This window comes from Capra hircus (genome assembly GCF_001704415.2).
Source record: "Capra hircus breed San Clemente chromosome X unlocalized genomic scaffold, ASM170441v1, whole genome shotgun sequence".
In the NCBI taxonomy this organism is placed as follows: domain Eukaryota; kingdom Metazoa; phylum Chordata; class Mammalia; order Artiodactyla; family Bovidae; genus Capra; species Capra hircus.
The window spans coordinates 49,774,720-49,789,388 of NW_017189517.1; positions in this window are offsets into that span (position 1 = coordinate 49,774,720).

A 14,669-nucleotide genomic window follows, 5' to 3' on the forward strand; every position below is an offset into this window, starting at 1 on the left:
TCTTCAAGCCTCTATCTTAATTCCTACCCATTCACCACACAACACCCCTATTCTGGCAGTAAGAAAGAGACCAAACTCTTAGAGATTGGCCCAAGATCTGTGAAAAATCAATGAGGCTATTATGCCGACATTCCCGGTAGTCCCTAACCCTTACACTCTTCTGTCCTCCATGCCCCTGACTGTAACCCACTTCACGGTATTAAATCTCAAAGATGCTTTTTTTGACATCCCCTTCCACCCCCTCTCCCAACCCCTTTTGTCTTCACCTGACAAGACCCCAAATCTCATGTTTCCCAACAACTAACATGGACAGTGGTCCCCCAGGTGTTCAGAGACAGCCCCCACTTTTTTGGACAGGCTTTACGAAAGGACCTACAAACACTCGACCTAGCTCCAAGTCATCTCCTACAATATGTAGATGACCTTCTCTTTTGTAGCCTAACCCACAAACTCTGCCTCCAACATACTGCCAAACTCCTTGGGGCCCTGGGATCCTGGGGTTATCAGGTATGCTGATCCAAGGCCCAAATAGTACAGACAAACATCACCTACCTGGGGGGTCTCCATATCCCACCAACAAAGAACTATTCCCCTAGATAAAATCCAGACCTTAATTAACTGTACACTTTCAAAAACAGAAAGAGAACTCCTGTCTATCCTTGGCCTCCTAAACTTTTTCCATATCTGGATCCCTAACTTCTCCTTCATTACAAAGCCACTCTATGAGGCAACGGAAAGATGTCTGGATGAGCTTCTCTTTAACCCTTCCTTGCTGGCCAATCCTATTCACCAGCTCACCCAGAGCCTCCTCTGAGTGTCAAATCTCCACCTGCCAGATCATATCAAACCATTCTTTTTCTGTGCCCATTCCAACCAAGGACAGGCCCTGGGACTTCTATGTCAGTGGGTGGGCCAGAGAAACCTGGGCCTATCTGTCAAAACAGCTTGACATGGTGAACAAGGAGTGGCCTCCCTACATACAGGCCATGGCTGCTATAGCAACCCTCATACCCGAAGCAAATAGACTCTCTAGACATGCCTCTTTAACAGTCTGTTCTCCATACACCTTCCGAGACTTACTATCACATCGGGCTTTCCTCTCCCTTCCCCCTTCCAGGGTACAGATCCTATAGGCCTTTCTCCTCGACCCTCGGCTCTCATTCTCCCCCTTCTCTCCCCTTAAACCCACCAGCTTATTACCAAGGTCCTCTACAACAGACCCTCTCCTACATAGCTGCAACCTCCCTCTTTAATACCTGAAGCACAAAAACTAACCCCAAATGCTCCTCTAAATGTATGCTTACCTCATTCCTTCAAAGATTTACTCTCTCATTGGGCTTTCCTTTCTCTGACCCCTGCTTAACTACAAATCCTCCACACACACCTCCTCGACCCATCCTTTTCTTTTATGCCTTGTAAACCTCTTAATCCTGCTAGATTACTCCCTACCCCAGATCCAGAATCAGAACACCTATTTCATGACTGTGTTCAGACCTTAGATATGACACTTAATCCTTTTAAACATATAACTTATCGCCCCTTACTAACCCCAAAGTCCCATTCTGGTTAATAGATGACAATGCCCCAAAACAAGCCCCATCGGGGCTGGATGTGCGATAGTTCAGAGACAGCCAAGTAAAGTTATCCTCCCTCACCTCATCAAGTCAGCCACCCTCTCAACTCACACATCCTCACAACAGCCTGAACTGATAACTCTTATACAAGCTTTGACCCTAGCCAAAGACCAAAAGATAAACATTTACACTGAATCCAACTATAACATATTACATTCTAACACTATAATCTGGAAAGAGAAGAGATTGCTCACTCAAAAGAACACATCTATTCTCAATGCTTCTTTTATTTCTGAACTCCTCCATGCGGCTCAGCTCCCAGAAGAAGGTGATATAATACATTGCTGGAGACATCAGTGACATAGTCCTATCTCCTTTTATAAAAATATGACAAAAAACGAAACAAAATGACAAGCTGCCTCTGTTAGTCCTGTCTTTCAGTTCAGTTCAGTTCAGTTGCACAGTAGTATCCGACTATTTGCGACCCCATGAATCGTAACACACAAGGCCTCCCTGGCCATCATTATCTCCCTGAGTTCACTCAAACTCACATCCATCGAGTCGGTGATGCCATCCAGCCATCTTATCCTCTGTCATCCCCTTTTCCTCCTGTCCCCAATCCCTCCCAGCATCAGAGTTTTTTCCAATGAGTCACCTCTTCGCATGAGGTGGCCAAAGTACTGGAGTTTCAGCTTTGGCATCATTCCTTCCAAAGGAATCCCAGGGCTGGTCTCTTTCAGAATGGATTGGTTGGATGTCTTTGCAGTCCAAGGGACTCTCAGGAGTCTTCTCCAACACCGCAGTTCAAAAGCATCAATTCTTCAGTGCTCAGCTTTCTTCACAGTCCAACTCTCACATCCATACATGACCACTGGGGGGTGGGGAGGGAAACATAGCCTTGACTAGATGGACCTTTGTTGGCAAAGTAAACTCTCTGCTTTTCAATATGCTGTCTAGGTTGGTCATAATTTTCCTTCCAAGGAGTAAGCAAGCGTCTTTTAATTTCATGGCTGCCATCACCATCTGCAGTGATTTTGGAGCCCCCCCCAAATAAAGTCTGACACTGTTTCCCCATCCATTTCCCATGAAGCGATGGGACCAGATGACATTATCCTAGTTTTCTGAATGTTGAGCTTTAAGACAACTTTTTCACTCTCCTCTTTCACTTTCATCAAGAGGCTTTTTAGTTCCTCTTTACTTTCTGCCATAAGAGTGGTGTCATCTGCATGTCTGAGGTTATTGATATTTCTCCCAACAATCTTGATTCCAGCTTGTGTTTCTTCTAGCCCAGGGTTTCTCATGATGTACTCTGCATAGAAGTTAAACAAGAAGGGTGACAACATACAGCCTTGTCGTACTCCTTTTCCTATTTGGAACAAGTCTATTGTTCCATGTCCAGTTCTAACTGTTGCTTCCTGACCTGCATACGGGTTTCTCAAGAAGGCAGGTCAGGTGGGCTGGCATTCCCATCTCTTGAAGAATTTTCCACATTTTATTGTGATCCACACAGTCAAAGGCTTTGACATAGTCAATAAAGCAGAAATAGATGTTTTTCTGGAACTCTCTTGCTTTTTCGATGACCCAGTGGATGTTGGCAATTTGACCTCTGATTCCTCTGCCTTTCTAAAACCAGCTTGAACATCTGGAAGTTGACGGTTCATGTATTGTTGCAGCCTGGGTTGGAAAATTTTGAGCATTTCTTTACCAGCGTGTGAGATGAGTGCAATTGTGCAGTACTTTGAGTATTCTTTGGCATTGCCTTTCCTTGGGATTAGAATAAAAACTGACCTTTTCCAGTCCTGTGGCCAGCACTGAGTTTTCCAAATTTACTGACATATTGAGTGCAGAACTTTCACATCATCATCTTTCAGGATTTGAAATAGCTCAACTGGAATTTCATCACCTCCACTACTTTTGTTCCTAATGATGCTTCCTAAGGTCCACTTGACTTCACATTCCAGGATGTCTGGCTGTAGTGAGTGATCACACCATCGTGATTATATGGGTCATGAAGATTTTTTTGTACAGTTCTTCTGTGTATTCTTGCCACCTTTTCTTAATATTTTCTGCTTCTGTTAGATCCACACCATTTCTGTCCTTTATTGAACCCATCTTTGCATGAAATGTTCCCTGGTATCTCTAATTTTCTTGAAGTGATCTCTAGTGTTTCCCATTCTATTGTTTTCCTCTATGTTTTTGCGTTGGTAACTAAGGAAGGCTTTCTTATCTCCCCTTCCTATTCTTTGGAACCCTGCATTCAGAAGCTTATATCATTCCTTTTCACCTTTAATTTTCACTTATTTTCCTCTCACAGCTATTTATAAGGCCTCCTCAGAAAAACACATTTTGCCTTTTTGCATTTCTTTTTCTTAGGGGTGTTCTTGATCCCTGTCTCCTGTACAATGTCACAAAACTCTGTCTATAGTTCATCAGGCACTCTGTCTATCAGATCTAGTCCCTTAAATCTATCTCTGACTTCCACTGTATAATCATAAGAGATTTGAGTTAGGTCATACCTGAATGATCTAGTGGTTTTCCTACTTCTTTCAATTTAAGTCTGAATTTGGCATAAGGAGTTCATGATCTGAGCCACAGTCAGCTCACAGTCTTGTTTTTGCTGACTCTATAGAGCTTCTCCGGGCTTCCCTGGTGGTGCAGAGGTTAAAGCGTCTGCCTGCAATGTGGGAGACCTGGATTCGATCCCTGGGTCGGGAAGATCCCCTGGAGAAGGAAATGGCAACCCACTCCAGTACTCTTGCCTGGAGAATCCCATGGATGGAGGAGCTTGGTGGGCTACAGTCCACGGGTCGCAAAGAGTCGGACACGACTGAGCAACTTCACTTTCATTATGGAGCTTCTCCATCTTTGGCTGCAAAGGATATAATCAATCTGATTTTGGTGTTGGCCATCTGGTGATGTCCATGTGTAGAGACTTCTCATGTGTTGTTGGAAGAGGGTGTTTGCTATGACCAGTGCGTTCTCTTGGCAGAACTCTATTAGCCTTTACCCTGCTTCATTCTGTACTCCAAGGCCAAATTTGCCTGTTACTCCAGGTGTTTCTTGACTTCCTACTTTTGCATTCCAGGCCCTTATAATGAAAAGGACATCTTTTTTGGGTGTTAGTTCCTGAAGGTCTTGTAGGTCTTCATAGAACCGTTCAACTTCAGCTTCTTCTGTGTTACTGGTCGGGACATAGACTTGGATTAGCATGATATTGTATGGCTTGCCTTGGAAATGAACAGATATCATTCTGTCGTTTTTGAGATTGCATCCAAGCAGTGAATTTCAGACTCTTTTGTTGACTATGATGGCTACTGGATATCTTCTAAGGGATTCCTGTCTGTAGTAGTGGATATAATGCTCATCTGAGTTAAATTCAACCATTTCAGTCCATTTTAGTTAATTGGTTCCTAGAATGTCAACGTTCATTTCTGCCATCTCCTGTTTGACCACTTCCAATTTGCCTTTGTTCATGGACCTAACATTCCAGGTTCTTATGCAATATTGCTCTTTACAGCATCAGACCTCACTTCTATCTCCAGTCCCATCCACACCTGGGTATTTTGCTTTGGCTCCATCCGTTCATTCTTTCTGGAGTTATTTCTCCACTGAACTCCAGTAGCATATTGGGCACCTACTGACCTGGGGAGTTCATCTTTCAGTGTCCTACCTTTTTGCCTTTTCATACTGTTCATGGGGTATAGCTTTAGTTTAAAGGATTGTGATGTTTATTGAAAAGACCAAGGTCTCAGAGTCCTACACTGACTTCCTAGTACTATCTATCTTACTGGGTTCTCTTACTCTCCTGCTCTCCCCACAGGCACCACTTCCCAACAAAGTCTCTTGCTTTGTCAGCATGTGTGTCTCTTTGGGCAACTCATTTCTGAATGTTAGGCAAGAGCCTATTCTCAAGCCCTGGAAAATGTCTTTCTTCCTACAACGAATGGCAACTCTGGTGGGACGGCTTCTTCACTATTATTGACATCCTGAAAACCTGGGGTACTCAGGGACAAGCTTACCTGTCAACAGATTAGATCCAGCAGCTGGCAACTAGGACACTTTGTCCCTGGTTTCCTCCTAATGTAAATGACTGGCCAAAGTTCCCTGACTGGTTAAAGAGCAAGAACACTTTATTGACCTTTTCCCCCCTTCCCTCTCTCTTTCTTCTTTTCAACTCCTTCTCTCCTACCTTTTATTCTTCTGTCCTGGTCCTGGATGTAGGGGTCTGATTGAAGCGACATAGCCTCATCTGAGTTTAAATAATTCAAATTATGATCTTATATCTGGGATCTTCTTTCTGGTAGGGCTTAACTTCCATCCTGCCTTCCAGAAGGTGCAGGGAAAAGTCCTACAACCCCTGGGCATCTGCAGGTGGCAGGAAATGTCCATAAAGTCACCTGTTTTGTCCCCCTTTCTTCACCTCTTTCAAAATGGCATCCTTTCCTCTCTGAAATATTTCCATTTATACTAATTGTAAGTACTTGGCTGTGTCTTTATAGGAGTTATTCTTTTTTTTTTTTTTGAGAGAGAGACTTCAATCTTATATTTAAGAGAGTGTCTGATTATTATGACTGTGCCTGTGTGTGTTTTATACTTTATGTTCTGTGTTGCAATTTGTGACTGTATTTCTGACTTGTGAAATGAGAAATTCTGGTTCTGTTTCACTGCGGAACCCTTGTGAGCAAATTATAACTGACTGGAAAGAATCTAGCTATGAGCACATGGCTAAGAAAGAAACATCAGAACTCCTAACTTGGGGACCTGGCAAAGGGACTGGGAATCCCCAGGAAACTTGACTTTGAAGGTCAGCGGGATTTGATTACAGAACTTCCATAGACTGGATGAAGTAGAGACACTTGGAGGGCACACACACACACACACACACACACACATTCACACACACAAACGTTGTGCACACCAGAACCCAAGGGAAAGGAACAGTGATTAAGAGATTAAGCCAGACCTGCCTGTCAGTGTTTGGGTGTCTTCTGAAGAGGCATGGGTCAATAGTGTCCTGCTTCAGGGTCAGGAACACTAAGTCCTAGGAGACACAAGTTTGGCATAAGTCTTCTTGGAGGAGGTCACCTTTAGTCATAGCAAAGAACCTGTAGCCACACCATAGAGACTTCAGACTCCAGGACTGACTTGCTTCAGGCCAAACAGCTAGCAAGAAGGGAGTACAGCCCCATCCTTCAGCAGAAAATTGGATTAAAAATTTACTGAGCATGGCCCTGCTCCCAGAGCAGACCCAGTTTTCCCAACAACCAGTCCCTCCCATCAGGAAACCTGCACAAGCCTCTTATACTCATCCATCAGAGGGAAGACAGAAGAAGCAAAACTTACAATCCAACGGCCTCCAGAATGAAAGCCACAATCACAGAAAACTAACCAAAATGATCACAAGGATCACAGCATTTTGCAACTCAGTGAAACTATGAGCCATGCTGTGTGGGGCCAACCATGTGGCCACACATGGGGCCACAAATGTGATGGGTCACAGCAAACAGTTCTGACAAAACATGGTCCACTGGAGAAGGGAATAGCAAACCACTTCAATATTCTTGCCTTGAGAACCCCATGAACAGTATGAACAGGCAAAAATGTATGACACTGAAAGATGAATGCACCCCCAGGTCAGAAGGTGTCCAATATGCTACTGTGGAAGAGTGGAGAAATAGCTCCAGAAAGAATGAAGAGCTGAGCCAAAGCAGAAACAATGTCCAGTTGTAGATGTCTCTGGTGGTGAAAATAAAGTTCAATGCTGTACAAACAATATTGTATAGAAACCTGGCATATTGAGTTCCTGAATCAAGGTAAATTGGATGTGGTCAAACAGGAGATGGCAAGAGTGAACAACAACATTTTAGGAATCAGTGAACTAAAATGGATGGGAATGGGCAAATTTAATTCAGATAAGTGCTATACCCACTACTGTAGGCAAAAATGTCTTAGAAGAAATGCAGTAGCCCTCATAGTCAACAAGAATCTGAAATGCAGTACTTGGATGCAATCTCAAAAACAACAGAAATATCTCGGTTTGTTCCCAAGGCAAACCATTCAACATCACAGTAATCAAAGTCTATGCCCCAATCACTAATGCTGAAGAAGCTGAGGTCAAATGGTTCTCTGAAGACCTACAAGACATTCTAGAACTAACACCAAAGAAAAGATGTCCTTTTCATCATAGGGGATTGGAATGCAAAAGTAGGAAGTCAAGAGATACCTAGAGTAATAAGAAAATTTGGCTTTGCATTACAAAATGAAGTAGGGCAAAGGCTAACAGAGTTTGTGGAGAAGATCCACTGGAGATAGCAAATGTTCTCTTCCAACAACACAAGAGATGACTCTACACATGGACATAACCAGATGGTCCAATACCTAAATCAGATTGATTATATTCTCTGAAGGTGAAGATGGAGAAGCTCTATACAGTCAACAAAAACAAAACGTGGAGCTGTCTGTGGCTCAGATAATTAGCTCCTTATTGCTAAATTCAAACCTTAAATTGAAGAAAGTAGGAAAAAACACTAAGCCATTCAGGTATGACCTAAATCAGATCCCTTATGATTATACAGTGGAAGTGACAAATAGATTCAAGGGATGTTATCTGATAGACAGAGTGCTTGAAGAACTATGGGCAGAAGTTCATAACAATGTACATGAGGTGGTAACCAAAACCTTCCCTAAGAAAAAGACATGCAAAAAGTAAAATGGTTGTCTGAGGAGGCCTTTAGCTGAGAAAAGAAAAGAAGTGAAAGGCAATGGAGAAAGGGAAAGATATACCCATCTGAATACAGCGTTCCAAAGAATAGCAAAGAAAGATGAGAAAGGCTTCTTAAGTGAACAATGCAAAGAAATAAGGGAAAACAGTAGAATGGAAAAGATTAAAGATCTCAAGAAAAGTAGAGATACCAAGGGAAAATTTAATGCAAAGATGGGCACAATAAAGGACAGAAATGACAAGGACCTAAGAAAAGCAAAATATATTAAGAAGAGATAACAAGAATATACAAAAAAACTATACAACAAAGGGCTTGCAGAGAGTCAGGCATGACTTAGCAACTGAACAACAACAACAGTTTAGAACTTGACTCATCAAGTAGAACTAGAAATTGTAAGTGTCTTGTCTGTAAACATTAGTATTAATAAAAAGGTTTTAGTCATCTAGACTGGTGACCTTGATTTATTCCTCCTATTGAAGCTCAATTTGAACCCAACAATTTGTAAATGATAGGTTTTACACTGTTTTGCCTGACTTGGGGCTGAAATTTTGATATGAGAACTATGTGGTCTATTTGTGTGTTTGTATATATCTATGTGTGCTGTCAATGTATTGTATTACCAAAATTAATTCTTAAAAGGGCTCTAATTAGTTGACTTAAAATGAATGAAATATTTATATAAATACTCAGGAATACAAAACTTACCAGAATAAATTTTGTGATCCAGGAAGTATTCAACATTAAGTTAATATCTTGTATTGAAGGTGGTTTAAGTTTGTTTTGATTAATACAGACATTTCTTTAGAGTCATCAATGTTAAGCTTAATACCTTTATTATACCTAGGTTTAATAGAAGTTAAAGACATCAACTACCAAACAGAGAAACTAACAGAATTTAGGACTATTAGTGAATATGTTTACTGCCACCTTGAGATATTCTCTATAAAAAAACAAATGCTTTAGAAATTATCACTGGTATTTATGTTTACAATCCTCAGAGTGCTAGTGTAAAATATAGTTCATAATTGCTTACTCCTTAGTTTTCACAAGAAGTTAAGCTTTTAAGAGCTGAGGATTCTAATTTAAATATGTACTTAAAGACTATAAAAACAATAAAGAAACATTTCTGTATACAATAGGAAAGTAGGATGTGTGGTTTCAGTAAAGAAGGTATGAGGAATGGAGATGACCTTTATTGAGGGAAAAGAAAGAAAGTAGCTGGTTGTTTCTGGTTGGAGAAGAGAATGGGGGTAGACTAGAAAGGGTACAGAAAGGGATAAAAGGTTTGTGAATGGTCAAGATTGCCTAGATTTAGATTGAAATTAATTGAGAAGTGGATTTTAAAGGTAAACTATTGTAAAACTTGAATTTGGCACTTACCTGTTGAGAAGACAAGTTTTCTTGAACTGTCGAGCAGCCTCTGGTAACAGATTTTTAAAGTTTCTTTACCTTTTAAGTGATCTGCACTATATCTGCCTTTGAAACCTTTTATTTTTACTTTGACTAAGTGAATATCTATTGTCTCACAATGACCTATGATTCTATCTGACCAACTTTTATAAACCCTTTTGATATTTTTTGACAAAACTTTCTAAGTCAAATTCTAATGAAATCCTTTTGTTCCCTAGCTAATTTTGGGATGCTTCAAAGGGCCCCTGAAACATCCCAAGGAGAGATATTAAACTAATCAGGGTTATTTGGTGTGTTAAATCATATGGGAAGTAGTCTCAAATGAGTAATAAATCTTAGATTATATTTTATGGTAGATACTATTAATAATATAGATATTCTATAAATTGTATGGGGTTCCTAAAAATCTGATATGTCTTGGTAAAATGTTACCAGTAATAATTCTAGTTATTATCTGAAAGTATTGCATGTCACAGCAGTCACCAAGTTGCTTTGTCAATTGCATTGTAAACAGATTTAAGCATGCCTTCTTAAGTGTTTTGTCACTATAGGCAGGTATGGTTTTGCTCTGATGCCTTTGCAAAATATTTCCTCTTCAAGAAGATTTATAGAAATGGCTTTTGGATAAATACAAGTTTCTGACTTTCAAACCATAATGCTGAATTGAGTAATTGTCAGGAAACATTTAACAGGAGGCTTCCTGTGTGCTTTTTGGATCTGTCCTGAATCCTATATTCCTTATTAATTCCTAATTAAGTAGAGTGGCAAACCACTCCCAGGGCTGAGGAATGCATGCATTACCTTCATTAGTTTTTCCATATGGTGATAAGTAACTATTTACAACCCTCTTCCTTTTTATGAACCATACGGTAAAAGTGGCTATTTGCAGCCCTCTCTCTTTGATATGGATTGCCTTATGTTTCGTTGATAATTTGTAAGTCTGGACTTTGAACTTTATCTTTGCTCAAAATAGCTACCTTGTAAGACAGTATATATACCCACACTATGTTGAATAAAACACCTTTGCTCCATCAGAGTTTCAGTCCCCGTGTCTGTCTGTCTTTCTTTCTTTCTTTCTTTCTTTCTTTCTTTCTTTCTTTCTTTCTGTCTGTCTGTCTCTCTCTCTCTGGCTAATTCACTGGAGCATAGAAACCTGTCATGCTCACTCTCCTGCCCGGGCTTCTAAGAAGGTGCACTGTGCCTTCACCTTCTCAAGAGGGCGAGTGGTGCCTTGGTGAGTGACGCAAGTCCTGTGTCAAGGACTTTATTGGTTTTCTGCATAAACCAGTGAATATCAGTCTTTCTCTCTCTTTTACTTTCTTATCGTCAACTCCAGACCACCAGGTTCCAGTCCATTAAAGGACCTCAACAAATGAGAAATTAAAGCATCTTAAGGAAAAACCTGATAGCTTCATAAAAAGTTAGCAAGAGGGTCAGTTACTGAGTGCACTCGTATATACAGTTATAATTTTTATGGCTTTTGTCTATAACACTACTAGCTCTTAATCTGTGTTTTTCAGATATAAAAAAACCTTTACCCTCAAATTAATTATGACTTATAGCAATTTGGTACATTATCTTTGTAAGCAGCAATGAAAAAGTTCTCTTTTCTCTCTATCTGATCCCTGCAGAGATTGGAACCTCTTAGATTCCCAGCATTTTTAAAAGATAAATAAGGAAGACTATCTCCTAACAGGTGTAGGAATCTGAATGGATTTTGTTGACCTCAAAAAGGGAGAAATTCAACTAAATTTGTAAAAGGTGAAATCAGTGAAAAGCCCTTGATATAGATTTCCTGGCCTGGGGTGAGGGGGTACTTTTATCAATTAATTAGAATTAATTTGCAGACTAATTAATTAAAATTTTTATTATTTATTTTTGACTGTGCTGGGTTTTCGTTGTTGTGCTCAGGCTTCCTCTAGTTGGAGCAAGCTAGGCCTACACTTTACTGCAGTGTGCAGGCTGCTCATTGCAGCGACCTCTCTTGTTAAGGAACATGGGCGTAGTTGTAGTACATGGGTTTTCGTATTTGTACTGCATGGGCGCAGTTGCCCTGTGGCATATGGAACCTTCTTGGACCAGGGAGTGAACCCGTGTCTCCTGCATTGACAGGTGGACTCTCAAGCACTGGATGACCTGGGAGGTCCTAAAAAATTAATCTTGATTTGACTATATCTGGTAAAAATGAAGGTAGTTTAAGAGGGAAAAAAAAAGAAAACATGTTTTAATGGGCATCAGAGTCTAATTCTCTTTATTTCCGGGTGTATTCACTAAAACTCACTTCTCAGATAATTCCTTGCTGTTATGTTATATTGTTGTAAGGTTTAAATGAATTATTAAAAGGACACTTCAATTTTATTTCTGAAGCTTAACTCACTAATCAATCTTTAGATGAAGATTAGATATTCCATGATCTGCAACCAGGGGTTCAGTTCAGTTCAGCTCATTTCAGTTGCTCAGTCGTGTCCAACTCTTTGCGACACCATGAATGGAAGCACGCCAGGCCTCCCTGTCCATCACCATCTCCCAGAATTCACTCAAACTCATGCCCATCGAGTCGGTGATGCCATATGCCATCCAGCCATCTCATCCTCTATTGTCCCCTTTTCCTCCTGTTCCCAATCCCTCCCAGCATCAGAGTCTTTTCGAATGAGTCAAATCTTTGAATGAGGTGGCCAAAGTACTGGAGTTTCAGCTTTAGCATCATTTCTTCCAAAGAACACCCAGGACTGATTTCCTTTAGAATGGACTGGTTGGATTTCCTAGCAGTCCAAGGGACTCTCGAGAGTCTTCTCCAACACCACAGTTCAAAAGCATCACTTCTTCAGCGCTCAGCTTTCTTCACAGTCCAACTCTCACATGCATACATGACCACAGGGAAAACCATAGCCTTGACTAGACGGACCTTTGTTGGCAAAGTAATGTCTCTGCTTTTCAGTATGCTATCTAGGTTGGTCATAACTTTTCTTCCAAGGAGTAAACGTCTTTTAATTTCATGGCTGCAATCACCATCTGAAGTGATTTTGGAGCCCAAAAAAATAAAGTCTGACACTGTTTCCACTGTTCCGATGAAGTGATGGGACCAGACGCCATGATCTTCATTTTCTGAATGTTGAACTTTCAGCCAACTTTTTCACTCTTTTCTTTCACTTTCATCAAGAGATTTTTTAGTTCATCTTCTCTTTCTGACATAAGAGTAGTGTCATCTGCATATCTGAGGTTATTGATATTTCTCCTGGCAATCTTCATTCCAGCTTGTGCTTCTTCCACCCCAGCATTTCTCATGATGTACTCTGCATATAAGTTAAATAAGTAGGGTGACAATATAGAGCCTTGATGTGCTCCTTTTCCTATTTGGAACCAGTCTGTTGTTCCATGTCCAGTTCTAACTGTTGCTTCCTGACCTGCATACAGGTTTCTCAAGAGGCAGGACAGGTGGTCTGGTATTCCCATCTCTTTCAGAATTTTCCACAGTTTATTGTGATGCACACAGTCAAAGGCTTTGACATAGTCAATAAGGCAGAAATAGATGCTTTTCTGGAACTCTCTTGCTTTTTGCATGATCTAGCGGATGTTGGCAATTTGATCTCTGGTTCCTCTGCCTTTTCTAAAATCAGCTTGAACATCTGGAAGTTCACGGTTCACATATTGCTGAAGCTTGGCTTGGAGAATTATAAGCATTACTTTACTAGTGTGTGAGATGAGTGCAATTGTACAGTACTTTGAGCATGCTTTGGCATTGCCTTTCCTTGGGATTGGAATGAAAACTGACCTTTTCCAGTCCTGTGGCCACTGCTGAGTTTTCCAAATTTGCTGGCATATTGAGTGCAGCACTTTAACAGCATCATCTTTCAGGATTTGAAATAGATCAACTGGAATTCCATCACCTCCACTAGCTTTGCTCATAGTGATACTTTCTAAGGCCCACTTGACTTCATATTCCAGGATGCCTGGCTCTAGTGAGTGATCACACCATCATGATTATCTGGGTCATGAAGATCTTTTTGTACAGTTCTTCTGTGTATTCTTGCCACCTTTTCTTAATGTCTTCTGCTTCTGTTAGGTCCATACCATTTCTGTCCTTTATCGAGCCCATCTTTGCATGAAATGTTCCCTTGGTGTCTCTAATTTTCTTGAAGAGATCTCTAGTCTTTCCCATTCTGTTGTTTTCCTCTATTTCTTTGCATTGATCACTGAGGAAGGCTTTCTTATCTATTCTTGCTATTCTCCGGAACTCTGCATTCAGATGCTTATATCTTTCCTTTTCTCCTTTGCTTTTCACTTCTCTTCTTTTCAGAGCTATTTTTAAGGCTCTAATCATGAGCTCCTTATTGACAAATTCAGAATTAAATTGAAGAAAGTAGGGAAAAACACTAAACCATTCATGTATGACCTAAATTAAACCAGGGGTTTAACACCAGGCTATGTGTATTTAAATTTAAAGGCTCACTTATACTGGGAACAATTAAACCATTCTAGGGATAACCAGCCTAGTGACATTAGGGAATTGGACTGAGTACCTTATGGACAATGCCAATGTATAATTTCCGTTAAAGATAAGAATTGGTACAGAACAGATGAAGTCAGACAACTTGGGATATACTAGGCTACACCTAGTGGAAATTCTTGATTTAAATTCTTATTTATGACTTTTTTACTAAATTGTTGTTTCTTGCATTTGCAAACGTGTGATAAAGCCCCTGATAAAATGATGATATATCATTCCATATGAAATCAATGATTGTAATAGGGAATATTTTCCTGAATCATAAGAGACTAGCATGACAGTTGGTCCAGTGACTTTTGGTACTGTTAATAAGGCTTAGTCCAATAATGATGGCACTAGTATAAAAAGCATACCTGTCAATGCCAGAGACATAAGTGATACAGGCTCAGTCCCTGTGTTAGGAAGATCCCCTGGAGAAGGAAATGGCAAACCACTCCAGTATTCTTGCCTGGAGAA